The sequence below is a fragment of the Pipistrellus kuhlii genome, unplaced genomic scaffold (assembly GCF_014108245.1).
Source record: "Pipistrellus kuhlii isolate mPipKuh1 unplaced genomic scaffold, mPipKuh1.p scaffold_m20_p_6, whole genome shotgun sequence".
Classification (NCBI taxonomy): Eukaryota; Metazoa; Chordata; class Mammalia; order Chiroptera; family Vespertilionidae; genus Pipistrellus; species Pipistrellus kuhlii.
The window spans coordinates 71,782,509-71,795,695 of NW_023425562.1; positions in this window are offsets into that span (position 1 = coordinate 71,782,509).

The following is a 13,187-nucleotide window of genomic DNA, read 5'->3' on the forward strand; positions in this document are numbered from 1 at the left end:
ATATCTGATGTTTGTATACAGACATTTCAGCTCCACCGTATCCCCTTTATTCTATGGAATGGATGCATATCAAGGAGTTTATTAAGAGCAGTATTTGTAAAGAGGGCTGTCTTTGTGCTTTAAGTGAATAGAGATAATTTTGTCGCATTCGTTAGTGGAGGGCGTGCTTAGAACCGACTGCAAGAACTTCTCAGGGGAAGGTAGCTGCTTTTTGGCAAGGAGAAAGGGAAGCAAACCAAAGACAAGGAGACAGAGGGACAAGAGACACAGAGCACTGTCCTTCATGAAGGCGACCTGACGTTTTCACAGATCACGGTGGGCATTCAAAGCCACAGTGGGCTGGTGAGTGCCATTTTCCTTTCCTTTGAAGGATGTCAGACTCTCTAGGTTAGGAAAGAGAGAGGGAGGTACAGGAAGAAAAATGCAAAAAACCAATACTAGCACAAGCATTCTTTTTATCTATCTCAAGTTCACTTGAAATCGATGTGGAATTAACCTACACATGGGCGAACCTTGCTCATTGACAAGTGTGTTTCCCTGTTTGTTTGTTTCTTGACTCCCAATAAGGAGGATGGGATTTGTTCAATTGAACGGTGGTCTGGGTTAGAGTACTCTGTAGGTTTCCTAGCATTCGCTTCTCCAGCTAGAACTGTTACGTTCTCTGGGTTTCTTTTCCAGAGAAACGCTTACCTGCTCCATGTTACGCTGGTTGATGTGAATTCAGAATCTTGCCAAAAAGTGCCCGAGGAGCACATGAAAGGATCCTGCATCTAGACAGGCTGCATAATGAGAACCATTCGAGCCTCTTCTTTTAATGGGTGGGAATTATGCACAAAATGGTATTTGTTCTTCACCTTGACCTCGCTGTCTGAACTATCGCCTCACTCCCTGAAGAAATGTCTTGTGACTAAGATATTTCTGGCTAAGCTATTGGATCTCAACTAAATAAAATCCTTCTGTTATTGGATTCATTTTTTTTTTTAAAGGGCAGAGCAAGGAGGAATCGCACTGTCTTCTTTTTCAAAGCATTCAAATGAGAACCACACATTTACTCCCAATCCAACTTGGGAATTCTAAGCACTTGGGGCAATTTATACTCAATTTGTTCTAGTCCCTTCTTTGCAGTTGAAATTGGTGAAATCCCTGATTCGCTCTGATGAGCTTTCTCCAGGAGAAGTAGTCTGTGGTCCTCCTTGGGAGTCTGTTTCTGAGCTGGCCAAACCCAAAAGTGGAATCCCAATGACAGTTTTCATGGGAGACGGGGTTTCCACTGCACTACAGTTTAACCACCTGGGTTGTCGCTACCCTCTGTTTTCTTCTGAAGGATGAAATAAGCTGATCAAGTGTTCATTCAGCTGTTAAATTACATTTCCATCCTGAACATTTTATTCCCTTTTTCCTCTGGTGAAATATATTGACTCAGTGGATTATCTCCAGTCTCTTATAGTGGCCAAACAACTCACTTTGGGGAATTCTCCCAGCCGCTGGTGGATGTGGTTTTAGCTTTATGAGGTTTTATTTTACCCCAAACAACAAACAACGAAACAAACATTCTTTAACCAGTGGTTTTGATTTAATAATAATAAAAAAATCTCATGGATGAAAATTGAGCAAGACATTTGAATAAATTGAAGGAAATTGAATTTTTTAAAAAAGAGTTGAATTGGAACCTAAAATTGCGAAACATAAAAAAATAAAAAGACTCCTTTGGCAAACAAGTTGTATTACGACTAACTTGATCTAAGATGATAAAGACATCATTCTGACCACCAGGGGGAGCACACATTGTTCCACGAAGACAGATTAAAAACAAAGAGAACACAAAACAAAAATTTCATCATTTGCTTAAAGTGGTAAACCGTGAGGTTGTGAATAGCCTCTGTTTACAAGAGGAGTACTTTTTTGTTGTTTTTATTCTTCTCCCAGGATTTGACTCTGAAGAAAGAAGACAGTTTGGGCATTTGGTGAAAAATGGGTTTTCTAGGCTCAGCCAAGTGGGAATCATTAAATTATTTAGCTTAGAAGTCAAGAGCACCTCAAAAATAAGTTTCATTTCTAACTTTGACTCCAATATATACATATATTCAATTCGTTGAATATAGACCAACTGAATATGTGCTTTAAAAAGCAATCTAATGGAAACTGATATTTTTAGGAAATGAAATAAATTTTATCTGTATTTGTGAAGTTTTGATATTTTTTTTATTAATTTGCATTTAAGCACCCTTAATTTTGAGCAATGTGTCCATTTTCAGTCATCTCTTTGAAGTTCTTAATCATTTAAAGTCACAGTTCACATTTAAAGTAAGGACTAATATATCATGAGAAACAGCCAACTGCAAGAAAAATAATGATTTCCTTACTTTTCTATTTATTTTAGGATGAAATCCAGAAAGGTTGCTAAGGAGATTTCTTCCTTAGTTTTAAAAAAGAGAGGAAGCCTTTCTTACTATATTTAACCTGGACTTTTACATATTAAACTGAGATTACCAGCAGTGGAATACTTCCCCCCCTCCTTTTACAGGAAGTAGTCTGGGAAGAGATGTGGTATACAGTGCATACAAGTTGGCAGAGCTGGCTGGGTTCAAATACCAGTTTTAACTCTGGGTAACTTTGGACCAGCTAAAATTTCCTGTCTTTATAATGGGACTAATATCTCCCACGCTGAGCAGTTGTGATGATTAAATTTGATGTGTAAAGAGTAGAGTTGCTTTGGGTCCTGCTCAGTCATTATTAGTATTACAGTGTTTCCCCGAAAATAAGACATCCTCCGAAAAATAAGACCTAGCACATGGAAAGATAAGACCTAGCGCAACTTCGGGAGAAAAAATTAATATAAGACACTGTCTGATTTTCGGGGAAACAAGGTATTAGTATTGTTGTTGTTTTCCTTTTCTTCTCTTTCTGAGTTCCCTGGAACATTTTATGGTGAAATTAATCATATCACAGCCCTGCAGACCATATTTGCAGAGACCATCAAGACTGCATCAAGACTAGCCTCTGGATTTTTCCACAGCATCCGAGAGAGATGCCCCTGTCAGCTGCTTATACAATCTGATGGCCTTGGGGCATTCACTAAGACCTTAAGAGTATGTACTTGATGATTTTATGGCTCAACCTATGAGGAGGATTGGCTCAGTAGCCATCATTACTGCATTGAAGTTGATCTCATTGGGAAGTCCATTTAGATCAATGTTGAGCAGCCAGGCTTCCTGTCAAGGAAACAGACCGGAAATTTATAGAGACCTTGTCCTACTCTGTTCACATAAAGGGGGTTAAACAGCCTGTTGCCTCTGTTGCTGATCTTAGCTGTAGTGAGCTTTGGCTTGTGTCTTCCTGCTCTTTGCTGAGTAAATGAAGTTGGTTAAGATAAAGCCATTTCATTTTGACTCTATTCCTTTGGCTGGCTGCCATGGGGACACACCACTGGGGAGCCAAAGAGATAGCACAAAAGCCCCCAACTCACTATCTTCAGGAAGAGTCTCACATTGAAAGTCTTTCCACTTGGCAGACCCTAAAGGACTTTTCGAGCAATCAGAAGAGAAGCTGACCTGTCCCATCAGGTGTCCATTTCAAAATTCAAAATATAGGTGAGATCTTTATGTATTGCTGAAGTTTAATTAGAGGAAATCCGTAAGTGCACAAAGCCTTAAGAAAACACACACCAAATTTATGTGACAAAATAACATTTAAAAGGTAGCTTTAGAATTTGGAATTTTACTAACGCTTATACGCACCCATCAGGATCTTACTTAACAATGCTTCTTTGCTCCACAGGGTGTCAGAGGTTTATTATAAAAGTTTGTAGCCTTATCAATCAAGTGTGAAAGGCACATATGAATTGAATATGGCAGTTGGGTTCTGACTCAAAATTATTTAGAGTTCATTCTTACAAACCAGATACTTTCAAAAGTAAACAAAGACATTAAAAGAGTTACTAAAAGACTGTCACATTGAAAAGTGCAAAGTGTAAATGATTTTTTTATAAACATATGTATTTCATTCCTCTTATTAAATATGCATGAATTTAAAAATTAAAAGAAAATGTGTTGGCTACAATGTGTTTTTAGTTCTTACTTAGACTTCAAAAATACTCCAAGGTGCCTAACATATTCAAAACTGAGCAGACTCCTCTACCCCATGATGTCATTTGAATCAGGAGCTGATGATTAACACTGCTCCCAAAATAGTGCTTTTCTGAAAGAAGCTCCAGAGTGGCACTGGTAATTTCAATTTCTATTTTTGAGCACATTCTATAGTTTATGGCCAGACTAATTTCTTCCTATACAGCTTTCCAGGTTGCTATGCTTAGCACACAATCACTCTTTTTAACTTTGGATAACACCATAGTCAAATCAAACAGTTGAAGCTTCCTGATAATATTTACACTGACGTGGGAGAGGCCTTGGAGAGGAAAAAAGTGCAGGGAAAGCAATGATCGGGCCCTTGTGGTCTCATGGAATGGATACTGTCAATAATGTGAACGTTTATATCCAAGTTGTGCATGAAATCAATAAAAGATCTACAGTTAAGAATATGACCAATGTTTTATTTTTAATTCTCATGATAACATAGCCTCAGATAATTATTCAGGTTTTATTAAGCTCAGCATCAGAAGTAATTTTGGCTGCAAAATTGCTATAACAGTGGTATGTCTGAGTCAAGCAAAATATTTCTTCTGAGCGTTTAATACACATGAAAATAATAAATGGTCTAGTTAACTTTCATCCATTTTTATCATTGTAGAGCCATTAAACTCAGGATTTCTTGAATAGAAATGAAATTCCCATACTCTCATACATGTAAAACATTCTTGTTTCAAAATAAGTAATATGGCTTTAAAAAGAAGTAATATTAGGAGGAAAGGTTTTAGTTTTGAAAGCCATCTGCCCACCCCACCCATTTTACAGGACATTCTGATATGAATGGAAAGTTGAAGTCCCTTATTTGTCCTAAGCTTTTCTAGAAGAGATAAAAAAGATACACATTGATTATAAATAATGTCCAGGCTACCCTTTTTAAAGCTAGGGTGCTAGAGAACAGGCTGCACAAACTATAGACTATCCTATATAATAAAAGCCTAATATGCTAATTGTCTGACCATTTGTTCTACCATTCAACCATTTGACCAGTTGCTATGATGTGCACTGTCCACTAGGGGAAAGATGCTCCAACCAGTAGGTTAGCTTTTTGCTGGGGTCTGGACAGTTGGGACTGGGAGAGATGGGCCAGACATACCCTGGAGTTTTTCTGCAGTCCCTCCCTGGCCTGGAGTGCACCTTCTTGCAATCCAGAATCCCCCAGGGGGATTGTGGGAAAGCCAGTTTCAGCCTGATCCCCACAGGCCAGGCTGAGGACCCCACTGGTACATGAATCTGTGCACTGGGCCTCTAGTCATCTTATATTATTAAATTTGTTCTTACAAAGTGCATAGATTTCCTCCATTCCAATAATAAAGGCTAATGTTTATTATGCTTTTACTAGGTGCTGTGTAAGTTTTAAAATACTTTATGAATATTTTCTAATTCAATCTTCACTGGCCTCAGGGAAGGTATTATTTTTATTCCTATTGTAAGATGAAGAAATTAAGGAACAGAGAGGTAATAGGACTTGCTTGAAACTATCCAACTAATAATGACAGGTCTTTTGCCTCAGAGCCTCTGCTTGATCCTTGTAAAACCAAGAGATTCTGATAAGTCCCTCAGTAGTTTCATCCTTTCCTCCCCATGCCCTTAAGTGGAGAGTTTTTGCTCTTCAGGTTTTACCTATATCTGATGTCTATATGATATTACATTTGGAGAGTTCTTACATTTGAGTTGGCTCCAAGGCAATGCATCGTTATCATTTAAACATGAGAGTTACAACATTACCGTAGATGTATCAGCTAGCTATTGCTGTGTAACAAACCATTCTAAAAATGTAATGGCTTAAAGCAACAATTTCTTATTTCTCATGAATATGTGTATTGGCTGAGTGGATCCTTAGCTAATTTCCCCTGGGCTAACTTGTGTGGCTTCATTCAGCTGGAGGTTGGCTAGGCTGACAGATCCAAGGTGGCAGTTGGTATTGAGTAGAACACTTTAGGTTGATCTACATGAGATCTTCTCATCCAGTAAGTTAGAGCAAGTTCCTTATATAGCATCTCCAGAGCTGAAGTTTAGAGGTGAAAGTAGAAGCTGTAAGTTCTCTTAAGATCTAGTCTTGAATGTTGAATAATATCACTTCCACAGCCTTCTATTGATCAAAGCAAGTTAAAAGGCCAACCAGATTTTGAGAAGATAAAATAGTTTCCACCCCTTTATGGGAGAATTGCAGTCACATTGCAAAGGGACATGCATATCTGGTTGGGTGGAATCTATGGTCATTTTTCAGTCTATCATAGAAGACTCAAAATGGTATATAATAGCTATTAAAAGGATCATAAGTTAAAAAAAATCATAACAAAATATACTGTTACAATATTATATTTACAATATTATCTTTAATGACTTGGAAATTACTTCAGCATCTTATTCTGGGTTCTTTTTAAGACATTGATAATCATTGTGGTAAACAAACATTAACAATGGAATTGAGATACACTCTGGATTGCTATAAAATTAAATGTGAGTGAGAAGAATGAATAAATGTATTTTTTTTTAAATTGTCCAGTTGTCTGCATCCTGGAAGGAACATGGGAAGTATGAAACAACACAAATGTTTGATATTTTATTTTTATATCTATATTTAGACAGTATACAGGAAAACTAAGGAAGTCATATATGTATCTATATGTCTATGTCCTAACTGTCTGTCTAACATCTATCTATCTATCTATCTATCTATCTATCTATCTATCTATCTATCCTTCTAGTTTTGGCTTCAATCATGTAGACAGTTAAATTCTTGCTTTCAGACTTTGCCCTGGGTCTGAAGTAGCCATGAAAGCAGAAAAATAACACACTCTGTGAACTAATGACTTTAGCTGTATTTCTAGTAGGATCAAATTCAAAAGCCCATTACTACTAGCTTTTAAATACTATTGGATGAAGGCAAGGTTTACATAAATACTTGAAATGCTGGTAGCATATATGAAACCTGATCTCTTATGATTTGAGATGCATTTGCTAATCCTTAATGTTCTATGCAAAAAATTATTTTTTTATTGAGGTTTGGTACTTAGCCAAAAAGTATGAAAACACCTGATGTTTATACAGAGGAGGAAGGAAAATACCTGTTTTTATCTAGAAACAGAGCAGCTTTTCCTTCCTCAACCCTTAAACACGGGCATGCAAGTTCAGATCTTTTCAGCAGATCTGTCTTTTTATAAGCACCAGGGCCATTCCAAGGGCATTTGAAGTGCAAGGAGGGAGAACATAGACTTTTCTGGATGTCATAATGGTTGGCTTTTAGTTTCTTCCTTGAGAAAATAATATATGTATATTTAACATTGGCATAACAAATAAGACCATAGCAAAGGTTTCTCAATTTATATAGACAATTTCACACTCTTTGAGGCAGTTCTAAATCTCTTTTTTCTCTGGCAGATAATTATATAATGCCAGGGTGAGGAAAAACTTACTATATGGAAAAATACAAATCACAAAGAAAAAGTTAGAAATTTGACTACGTACAAATGAAAATGTCAGCTTATTTCAAGTATTATAAATTGAATTGGAAGGCAAAGGATACATTGGGGAAAAAACAAATCAGTGGGGGAAAGCTGATCGCTGCATCAGAAAATGGACAACTCATGTCAACAGGATTGATAGAACAGTCACGAAGGGTAAGAGCAAATGTGCAGTGAGCAAGTGAAAGCAAACGAGCAGTTATTAAGGAAGACAAAATAACAGTGGTTACTATTTTTTTCTTGTTCATCGAATATATAAACATTTGTTTAAGAGGTAGAAGGTTCTGGGCAGGGGATCTGATAGTTGGCAGAAGGAGGAGAGATTGGTGCTGCTGTTCCTGGTGTCCAGCCTGACTCTAGGACAGGGTAGGGTCCTTGAGAGGCAGACTCAGATAGAGAGGAGTGTGAGCCTTGGCCAACAGGGGGTGATTGTGGGATTGGCCCTGGAAGGGACAGAAGGAAGCAGGGTGGCTGGGGAAGAGCTGGGCTGGGGTGCGTGGGTGGCCCTCCAGGGCTGTCTCAGTCTCCAGTGAGAGCATCTGGACTAGACATCCTTGACATGAGCCACTCTGGGAAAAGGTGGCCGGTGGCTCTCTTCAGCTATGGTCCCGCTAAAGGCCACAGGGGCTGTGCGCTGGCAGCACTCCCAGCAGCTATTTGGTGGGTCCTTTCCATCTGAATCTGCTTCCTGAGGACCCCACTGTGTGCCAGAATCAGACTGGACACCAGAAACAGCAGCACCAATCCCTCTGCTGACTACCAGGGTCCCTGCCCAGACCCTTCCACCTCTCAAAAGAATCTGTATATTCAGTGAACAAGAACATACAAAGTTCTAACACATTCTACATCATCATATGCAGAGAACAGGGGGTCTACCAGGTCAAGGGCATCTGAAGGCAGAAGGGACTCTCTGGTGCCTTCCTGAGCTTGCAAGGGCAAGTCTGGGGCTCAGTGGTAGCAGCTGATCACGCACTTTGGGCCAGGCCCAAGGAACACAGAACTGGTGAGCAGGCACTTCTAACCATGCCTTGGGGAGAAGTTGTATCACTACCAACTCTGAACCCTGAGACCAAAGATCACAATCCCAGCTCCCAGTTGTAGATTTCCCTATTGGATTTCTTTCAGCTTCATTGGGTTTACCACCCAATGCATTTACAATATGCTTACATTTTAAATAAAATAATTATTTACATGTGCAAAGTAAAGGTCTGAAAGTAGATACATCAAAGAATTAAAAATGTTGTCTAAATGGGGTAGCCTAAGAGTTTTAAAAAAATCTTTGTTTATTTGTATTTTGAATATATATATATATATATATATATATATATATATATATATATAAAGCCAGTGACTGGAACACCCATGGGCCCTCCCCCAGGCCACTGGCCACCGATAGGCCTCTCCCACCCCATTCTGGGATGGGGCCATCTGGCCACCACCCACAGCCCCTCCCCCTAGCCAGCTCTGCCTCTGATCAGCCCCCCACACTAATTGGGGATGAGACTGGCCAGCCAACTTCCCATAGTCCCTCCCCCAGCCACTGACCCCTGATCAGTCCTCCCACCCTATACAGGGGTGAGGCCTGCCAGCCAATGGCCCATGGCCCCTCCTTCTACCCAGCTCAGCCCTGATCAGGCCCCAATAGGGGAGGGCCAGCAGGCCAATCTCCTTCTATCTCCTCCTCCCAACAGGCCTGGCCCTAATCAGCTGATTGGGATCTAGCTGGCCAGACCCTACCTGTGCATGAATTCATGCACTGAGCCTCTAGTTTTATAATAAAAATCATGCTCATTTAATAAGACAAAGTATACTTTTTATTTGTACTGAAAGTGGTATAAGGAAAATAAAAATGTCAAAATAGAATAACTTAAGTATAAGAAAGTAGAAAAAAAAGTAGGACTATGACATTAGGAAGAAAGGTTTAGAATAAAAATAAATTCAAAACTCAAGAAGTATAAGTATATTAGAAGATACCAGTAAAAGAATAAAGAAGGGAGAATATGAAAAAGTGAGATAAGTAAAAAAAAAAAAAAAAAAAAAAAAGGTATACAGAGAGATATGATGAGATGATGAGAAGAATGTAAAAAATAACTTTATTAATATAATTTTTGTTCTGTGAAATGAAATTATCTTAGAAGGCTAAAGTTTATTGAGAAGACATTCAAAGTAAGAAAAAGTCAATCTAAAACTTTCACATATCAATAGTAATGACATTTTAAACAACACTGGAATTTGAATTTAAAAATGAAATTGTTGATTTTTAAAAGAAAAATATTTAACATTTTTTTGTGAGAAAAATTGAGGCAAAATGTTCGAGTATTCCACTATTCTAACATTTTTACCATCAGCAGGAATCTAGGACAATAGCACTTTATTAGTACAGGAGCAGAGAAACAATGGAATGGAAAATATAATTTAAACTAGAAAATAAATTGGCCAATTTAATTTTATTAAGAAGACAGAGGCAAGAAAAACATTACTAGCAGGAATGAAATTTAGCTGTGTTGAAAAATTTCCCAGCAATCGAAACCATCAGTTTTCAAATATTTTCAGTTGGAGAACTATTCTGTTTTGTTTTGTTTTCCAAAGGGAATCTTTCTGCAGAAACCCAGTGAGTGTAGCAGGTAATGAGGTAATGATGGATTGCATCACTGGTGGTGGGGATCTTCCCAAGCAATTACACAGTCTCCTATCTCCTTTCCTCTCCTTGCATCATCCCTCTTCTTCTAGTCCAAAGCATAGAAATTAGTACTTATAACAGATCTGAGAGGCCTTGAGACCACCCTCTACTTAGCACACCTCTCAAAGAATCTACTTCAGTCCATATAACTGATGAGTATTATCGATACATTTAAACTTTCTCCACTGGCCCAGAAAGATGCCCTTCAAATCATGGAGAGTATCATTTACATCATGGAAAAAAAGTCTAAGACACACCAATGTTGTCTTCTCATTAGGAAGATTTAAATCCCCAGAGGAGGCAATGCAATTTATTTACCAAAATGTGCATGTTGTGGGTTGAATTGTGTTACTCCCAAAGAGAAGTTGAAATCTTAACTCCCAGTACTTGTGAAAGTGATCTTATTTGGAAATAAGGTCTTTGCAGATGTAATCAAGTTAAGATGAGGTCATTAGGGTGAAGTCTAATCAAATATGATGGGTGTCCTTAGAAGAAGAGGAAAATATTATGGAAGACAGAGACACACTTAGGAAGATGCTATGTGATGACAGACACAGAGTGATGAAGCTATAAGCCAAGGAATTGATGAAGCTATAAGCCAAGGAATTGATGAAGCTATAAGCCAAGGAATTGATGACCACTCTCAGGAAGTAGGAAGAGGTAAGGATGGGTTCTACCCAGACTCTCAGTGGGAACCTGTTGACTTCCAGAATCCAGACTTATGAGAGATTAAATTTCTATTGTTTTAAGCCACTGTTTGTGGTAATTTGTTATGGCAGTCACAGAAAACTAATATGGTACTCAAGATTTTAATCCTAGATATTTTATTTTTTAAAATTTATTTTTATTGATTTTAGACAAAAGGTAATGGAGAAGTATAGAGAGATAAAAACATTGATGAGAGAGAAACATCATTCAACTACCTCCTGCACATCTCCTTCTGGGATAGAGCCCCAAAAATGCCCTGGCTGGGAATAGAGCCTCTTGGTTCATGGGTCAATGCTCAGTCACTGAGCCACCCAGGTGATATTTCCAATTTTTCCTTTTGCTAATCCTCACCTGAGGATATTCTTCCATTAATTTTTAGAGAGAGTGGAAGAGAGGGTTAGAGTTAAAGAGCAGGAAACATTGGTTGCCTTCAGCAGGGGGCCGGGGGTCGAGCTTACAACTGAAGTACATGTCCTTGAGTGGAATCAAACTTGGGGCTCTTCTGTCCACAGGCAGATGCTCTATCCACTGAGACAAACCATCCAGGTTGACATTTCCTATTTTTAATAATTTTAGAGAGAAGGGAAAACATTTATTCTCGACATGCTCGAAGAAAAGTACTATGCTTTATTTATCTTTCCATTCATGCAGCTCATCACACTGTGCCTGGTACATATTAGGCACTCAGTAATTTCTGGTTTATTTACTAATAATGAGTGAACCCATTGGAAGATGCCTGAATCAAGGAATTAAATATGCATCATAAATCAGATCTACACAAGGAAAAAATAATTATTTTAAAAGGGTAAATTTCTATCAATTGTCTAAATCTCGAGACTGTGTGACAGTATCAATGTTTTCAGAGATATAAAAGGGAAAACTCTGTCAAAGGAAGCTTATCTTTATATTATGACTTCAGTTTTATGTAAGTTAAATCTATGTGGCACCAGCAACTTTCTAGGAAATGTTCATGCGATGTAAATTTTAAACCAGAATTTGAGCCTGAAATATGGTAATAGTTGAGGAACCTTTGTCTCTTGTGGAAATCACCCCTTCCCCACCATTTTAAGGAGCCACCTTGTGGGTTAACTGGAATTCCAAGCTGGTACAGGTTCAGGCACATTTTATCTTTGGTTTTAACTTATATCTTCATTCATCCCTATTTAATCAGTCAATCAATCAATCAATCAATCAATCAATGATTTTATAGCAAAAGCTTGATAAAAAACACTTCCACATTGTACTCAGTCCAATAGAGCCCAGGCTGTGGGATTGCTGCTCTTCATCCACATAAAGGCTTCAGGCTTTGCCACTTAGCATATTCTTCAGGGCTCAGGCTACCTCATCAGCACTGAAGTTGTTCAGAGAGATTGTTCTCTTGGCCAAAAGCATAGTGGGCCAAGAGCATGGTCTGCCCATCTGAGCACTCTCGGATTTGAATGGGCAGGCCAAGATTAATCTTCTTTAGCTCCATATAGCATTTCTTAAAATTTTACTTTTTAATATCAGATGTCTCATGGAGCACAATTTTCTCAGATACAAGAGAAAGAAAGGAAAAAGTAAACAAGTGGGACTACATTAAAATAAAAAGCTTCTGCACAGCAAAAGAAATCAGCATCAAAATGAAAAGGGAACCCAAGTTTGAGAGAACATATTTGCCAATGATACATTTAATAAGGGGCAATGTCCAAAATATATAAAGTACTCATATACTATAACTCAACAAAAGGAAGACAAAAAATCCAATTAAAAAATGGCCAGAAGACCTAAGTAGACACTTCTTCAAAGAAGACATAAAAAAGGCCAAGAGACAATGAAAAAGTGCTGAATGTCACTAATTATCAGAGAGATAAAAATTAAAACAACAAAGATAAAAATTAAAACAACCTCCTCACACCTGCTAGAATGGCTATCATTAATCAACAAACAAGTGCTGTGGAGGATGTGGAGAAAAAGGAAGCCTACTACACTGTTGATGGGAATGCAAACTGGAACAACCACTTTGGAAAACAGTGTGAAGTTTCTTCAAAAAATTAAAAATGGAACTGTCATTTTACCCTCAAATCCTTAACTCTGTGAGGCCTCCAAACAGGTATTTTAAATATTCTTATCCAACCTTTTAAGTTGTTCTATATGGTAAGTTTGGCTTATTATAAGCTGGTCTACTATAGCTGAAATCATGTATTAAAA